Raw genomic sequence first — 6,921 nt, 5'->3', positions numbered from 1 at the left:
ATTATGGACAGATCGGTCACTTTTCGTTTCAATTTTATGAACTTTTTTATTTGCCTTTTCCCGAAGATACCCCCCAATAGTAGTAAAACTATGCCCTCATATGAGTGTAGCCGCCTGCCTCTATCCAAAAAAGGCCCGCATTGTGGGGCTCTTTGTGAAAGAAATACTCTGAACCGGAATTTATCAATCCCAAATTCGGGATTTGTATTCTATGACCCCTCGTGATTATGGCACGTCTTATTGTAAAAAATAGGAAACCGTGGGATCACAAAATATTAATAATGAGCTCGCGAGCAGACATACGATGCTTCAAAACCGTCTCCAATGTTTAAGCCAATAGGAAATATTCCACATTTTTATTTTAAAATGATTTGATTTGTGTTGTTCGAAATTACCAACCTATTTGCGTTATTTGGACAGTCAGTTAAGGCCTGTATGGATGAATTCCTCCATCTGCCTAAATCTTGCCGGTATTGGGGGTGGGGGAGGGAATGGGGCAAGGTGGAGGTGTAAGACTTGCCAGGCCAAAAAAAATTGAAAAGTGAGGTGGGGGATAACACCATTAGACACTATAAAAGGTCAATGTTCGTGACATTGATTCATATCTGCAGTATCTGTTGTGCGTATGCAGCATCTCTTATGTACATCAGAAGGGCCTAGCTTTTTATTGCAACGAAAACTTTGGGGGCTGTTTGGTGAAAGTTGATTCGATTTCTGCTCATGGTGATCTGGATCTGGAAAACGGAGAAATTCTGGGAAGCCTGTGCCACTGTCTCCCTGCATAACGTGTAGAGAGGACGTTACAGCTTGGCAGCATGCAGTGCAAACGTGTCATTTACCAAATGCTAAAATGTAAAAAAGGACAAAATAAAAATTTTCAACAAGTTAATCACGCTCCTGGGGTTGGGTCCGAGTTGACTCAGGGTGGGTCCGAGTTGGTCGTGGGTCCGAGTTAGTATTGGGTCCGAGTTGGTTGTGGGTCCGAGTAAGTTGTGGGTCCGGGTTAGTATTGGGGCCGAGTTGACATGGGTCCGAGTTGGTCGTGGGTCCGAGTTGGCATGGGTCCGAGTTGGTTTGGGTCCGAGTTGGTTTGGGTCCGAGTTGACTCGAAACCTTTTATTTTAGCCGAGTCACCGGTTCGACACGGAAAAGCGGTTGTGCGCATGCGCAAGATTTGCGCCATTTAAGTGCGCCCTCTTGTGGTAAAAAGTACTATGAATATTAATGAGGTGAAAGGATCGCCTAAATTAAATCCTTTTTAAGAGGCACTGTGTAAATGAATATTTATAGAATACGGCTTATTAAAAAAACACAAAATTGGCCTTTTAATTGTCAGTACGTTCGGCCATTTTGGTTGCCGGATACGCGTGAGAAAAGTGTCTAAAAGTTAACGTCTGTTTGTGATTGATCGACGATTACGGGATTTTTGACCGTTATTAAAGCCTCAAAAGCATTGCTCCTAGAGTTTTGCCAGTCTAGGCTTGACATTCAGCGTGAAGAATGGACCTTTTGCAATGTATTTGCGCTCTGTGAACTGTGCAAACCTAACGGTACGCATTTGCAAGGCATTACACGATACGCTGATTTTTGCATTGATACACTACATCTTGGAGGAATATCCACGAGAGGTCTACGTGCGTGATGGTTTCATGGGCGCCCTCACCGTGAAGGAGTTGCTCCGAAGTACTTGCCGTCAGGTACTTATCTTCAAATAGCATTATTTTAACAAGTTTGACAAAGACAAACATATACACGACAAATATGCCTGTGTCACGGTGTTTACTCCATAGCACAGTATGATGTACGTTCATTTATAAATATGTCGGTTTTTGGTTTATAGATTATGTTATTATTATTTGCGAACCGTGCTTACAACATAGCTAAGGCTATGCATGCCTTCACACATCAAAAGTTACTGCATGGTTTAGAATATCTCTTAATATCTTCTCATCAACAGGTGCTGAACTTTGTGGATTACTGCAGTCATGTCTTTCTGCATTTGACCCTCCCATTCATGAGGATATTCACAAAGTAGTGCTTAACAGGTTGGATATGCAGAAGGCTGATTTGCTTCTTACATACTGGGCAAAGAACTGTTGAAGATGACGATTTGGAAACCAGCTCTTCTAGGCATTCCAAGCAAACAATGTGCTCACACTGTGTTTCAGTAGGTCTGTTGAAGATTTTGCAGCAGTACTTGCAAATGAAAGAACTATCATCTGACTGAAAATCCTGCCCCATTGTCGGAGTCGTTGTTTGCCTAAGACACTCGAAGTTCCTCTGCACAGTTGCCTTGGCTTTATCCTCTTCCCTGTCAAGAGTCATAAGACGAGCATGTTTCCCTTTTGAAGGACGACGACCTCTTTTGGAAATGTTCACCTTATCACAAATAAAGCAGGGGCCTGTTTGGGGGGGCAATCATTTGGCACAGGATGTGTCTTTGCAAGATAAAGATTTGAACTGCAAAGATGGCACGTGAAGGGAGGGTGGCAATGTGGCTCATCGGTTTGCTTGTATCTTCTCTTGATTTTCTGAGCAAGGCTTAGGTTGCCTGTTATGGATTTTCCATAGATTTACTCTCTCAGCACATATTCTGCATAATTTCTGGAGATTGTGTATGTGATCCATAATCAAAGAGTCACTTTCCAATAGTCTGTCAATTAAAAGTAATAAATTTACATGCTTGTATCCTTGAAACTTTTGTCAAGAGTAGCTTTGTTCTTTCCTTTTTGATTGGTATGTAGTTCCAGAACTATTTTTTTATTTAAGGTATTAAAAAGTGACAAATTAAAACAAACGGTTTCAGTGTAAGAAAACAATTTAAAATTTTCTTTCAAAGCCTTTCCAGTAAAAGTGATCCACATGTTATGTAGTTTTTGAAAGAACATGTACATGTAATCTGAAAAGAGGACTATTTCATTTATCAACCTCTGAGGATGTTATTTAAAATACCAGTCATTTAAAGGTTTTGACAATACTGCACCCAACCTGTTTATATATCAGAAAGTGGAGGTTATTTTGCACTGCTGGGAGGTCATAATTTACCAAAGAATATCGAGTTAAACTGCTGGTCGCCCCGCATTTTTTTCTAGTCAGGCGGGCATGCAGTATCGGGCAGATCGCCCGCGCGTGCATGTACGTACATGTACATGTAGTCTGGCACCGGTACCGCGCTTACGCGGGCTACCGAAATGGCGGTTCAGGCTGAAAATATCACCCATGTAAAGTCCACATTTCTCGAAAACCTTGGGGTTTGCACAGAAGAGAAAATACAGTTTGTAAGATGAAGAGTTGTTTTGTGATATTATGTGTTGTTTTAGGCTAGGAAAACTCTAGGTCATATAGAATTTTCATCTGTAAATCTTACCTCGTGAGAAACACAAAATCGGAGCAGCTCAGTTTAGCTTTAAATTTCGCGCTTAAGAAATCCATTTCAGTTCGCTTCTCCCGTTGCACTTGTCAGTAAAAAGTGTAAACGTGTGGGAGTGGTCGAAAACATTCATCAAAATCGCGAATATACAGTATTATCATGACTTTTAGGCAGTGTTTACAAAATGAGTCAAGATTCATGAATTATGCAACTTGCCCGTACTCGTCAAAAAAATGACGCATGCGCATAACCGGTGTTCCCCGTTTAACACAGACGGAAACAGCGGTGGCGTGCGCGTTTGACCTGTGCGTTTATCAGGTCGGGGACCAAACCACAAAACTAGCGACGACGCCAGACTCGACTATGCATACGCCGCTCGTTTGTGCAACGATGACGTAATTTTTGAACTATTTTTAGATCACGGTTCCCAGATAACATCGATCTCTTTATCGGCCAGAAACTTCAAAACAAATTCCTCTGATCAATCAACTTTAAAGGAAACATGCTACCCAAGATCTAAATGAAATTTTCCTTTCATTTGGTATCTATAAAAGCGCATCGAGGACATTTTTCGGTCAAATCTTGTACTGGAACTTAAGTGTCGAATTCGGTGGGCAGGCGAGTCCAACTCTGCCGGTGAAAACGTTTACGCGAAAAAAAATGAAACTTTGCTGAAGTTTACTTTGTGCATGAAAATGTTGCCATTATAAATCTCCATCGATTCATCGTGGCAGATTTTATGTTTACCATGGCGATTTTCCAAAATTGCGATCGAAAACAATTTTGCCATAGACTCCAACGGTAACGGCAAAGGTGGCCGCGTTGGTTGCCGGCATTTCAAATCTCGTTTTTTTCCCAAAATCACGCGGGAAAAATACATCATTATCACGTGACCTGATGAAATGACGTCATTGCCGCTTGAACTAGCGACATAACCTGTTTATACATGTACATATTATGGGATATAAGGTTGTCTGGAAAGTTGCGAAATAATTGTACATGTAGCCTGAGTACTACGGAATTCTGGAAGTGCCGTCCGACTTCTTCAGATACCGAGATAATTTTTCTTATTTAGTCGACTTAGTAAAGTGTATTTAGTCGATTTAACGAGATAAATGATGTGGTCAAGTCGACTTCCAAATTATAGTAAGTCGACTTGGGAGATATTTCTTGACGTCAAGCCTACTTTCGGAATTCCCTATGTCGACTTGGCGAGATTATTTATGTAGTTATAAGTCGACTCGATCCCTTATCAGGCGAGACGACTTGGCGAGATAACTTACTTCATCAAGACTGCTTTTGGAATTCATGATGTCACCTCGGCGAGATAATTTATATTGTCAAGTCGACTTTACAATTGTGGGAAGACGACTTGGCAAGAAAATTTATGTAGTCAATCCAATTTCCTAATTCTGGTAGGTCGACTTGAAAACATAATCTATGTCAGTGAGTTGACTTCCTAATTCTAGTAAGTCGACTTCGCGAGATAATTTATGTCACAAGTCTGCTTCTAAAATTCACTGTGTGGACTTGGCGATATAAATTATGTTGCAAGTTGACTTCATAATTCTAGTAAGTCAACTTGGCGAGATAATCCATGTCATCAAGTGCAAAACATGCATGCATGAACTGAAAACTCACAAGTGAACGTGACCTGCTGCGTATTTTCTCGCCAAGTCGACTTGCTAGAATTTGGAAATCGACTTGACAGCAAAATTTATTTCGACAAGTCGACAAAGTGAATGCTGAAAGTAGACTTGATGACATGAATCGTATTGCCAAGTCGACTTACAAGAATTAGGAATTCGACTTGAGTATTTAACTTATCTCGCGGCCAAGTTGACACAAGTCAAATCCGGAAGTAGACTTGACAACAAAAATTACCTCTCCTTGACGACATACCGAGTTCTGGAAGTAGACTTGATGACATAAATTATCTCGCCAAGTCGACTTACTTGAATAAGGAAGTCGACTTAATAACTCGCCAAGTCGATATAGGCAACTCTGGAAGCAGGCTTGGTGTCATAAAATATCTCGCGATGTCGACTTACCATACGTAAGAAATCAACTTAACTATATCATAGCTCGTTAAATCGACTAAATACGCTTTATAAGTCGACTAACAAAGATAAATTATCTCAGTATCTGAACAAGTCGGATGGCACTCATAGAGCGCCCGTACCAAATTCGAGTCCAGATTTTCTATACTATGACCAAAGATCGTATAGCGCCGCAAAGCTACACGATCTTTGACCATGACGTGGGTTGCACCCATTGATCTCATGGGTGCACCCTTGTATTTCGTAAGCCAGAAATATGTCCGCTGAGCTCTATATTAGAGGGTCTTGAGAGCCATGGAAGTGGGGTATTGAAGAAGTATGACACTGAAACTCTGGGCCGGACTCAGGGCTTCCAATTCTGAGCAATTTGGATGCAATCGGGTCCGAAAGTGGCACTATGGCTGTGGCCTAGCCGTTTTCATTTTTCAGCACAGCATAACATCTCGACGTACTTGTGAGTTTCTAGTTCCAGTGCATGCTCTACATTAGATGTTCCAGGGTGCACTGGACAGCTGCATATACACTGTATATATTCACTACGAATATTAATTTGTTATTGATCAAAATTTAGGATATGATTTGCAAGGAAATGGATCTAGAGGCAAACTCTGCGCGCCAAACTTTTGGGGGAGGGACGGAAATTTGGAATTTTTCTTTTCATGTAATTGCAAAGAAGGGAAATGAAATAATCCCTCAAATCGCTTTTTGGAAAAAGTCTCGATCTCTGGGGGTGTGGCACCCCTTCGGCTGCGGACGGGGCGCCATAGTTTGGGTGTAGCGCCTTTCGTGAAGGCCTTCGCGGCTGTGTTTATGTGTAACTGCAAAGCGGCTGGACCGGAGACCACATGCACGACGGCTTAGTCTCGCCACGAGGCTTTTTCCAACTTGTCAGAAATTTCTTTCGTTTTTCTCTCTGTTTTCGATTTTGCTACCGTTGGGGTAGCAAAAATCTCTACCAATCATAAGCCACAAGGTCAGCATAAATTAACCTATTATGCAAATGATTAGTATACAAACGATGGCGAGCATGTGTGTCGTCGCACGGCAAAAATTCGGCAAAGTCGAGGTCACTTTCTGTAGCTTGTTGAAATGGCGACGCCAGGCAGCAAATGACTACACCAAAATCTATCTTCAGAAAGGCGACATTGTCTTGTCAAGGGGCAGGGGTAGTCTAGCATTATTGGCATTAATTATCGGACTAGTGTTGCAGGTGGGATTTGTATTTGCCTAATTGGGAAAAGATCCTTAGAAGTGAATGTAATCATCACATTGTCATTTGTTAAACCCTGGCTTTTGCAGGTCCTATGCAACCCATTTCATGGGCGACGCACGACGTACGGGCGATGCACGACGCGACGGGCGACCCACGACGGGCGACGGAAAATGGCATGTTTGGAACTGGTAAATGGCAGAATTGGGACAAAACAAAAAGCAAAAGGCGAAAGACGACGCACGAACGTCCGGGCGACGGCAGATATGGAATTCCATATA

The 6,921-nt window shown here is 41.9% G+C and overlaps 1 long non-coding RNA gene across 1 annotated transcript; it reads left to right on the top strand.

Moving 5' to 3' along the window:
- The first annotated feature begins 1,367 nt into the window (after positions 1–1,367).
- LOC147798498 (uncharacterized) lies at positions 1,368–2,697 on the top strand. The gene is made up of 2 exons (XR_015426063.1): positions 1,368–1,697; positions 1,958–2,697. It is a non-coding gene; the product is annotated as an uncharacterized LOC147798498 (long non-coding RNA).
- Positions 2,698–6,921: the final 4,224 nt, after the last annotated feature.

The sequence above is a fragment of the Acanthaster planci genome, linkage group LG07 (assembly GCF_054643075.1).
Source record: "Acanthaster planci isolate LZ-2023a linkage group LG07, COTS_SCS, whole genome shotgun sequence".
NCBI lineage: Eukaryota > Metazoa > Echinodermata > Asteroidea > Valvatida > Acanthasteridae > Acanthaster > Acanthaster planci.
The sequence above is the reverse complement of the archived record's forward strand: the minus strand, read 5'-3'. Positions and strand labels throughout refer to the sequence as shown.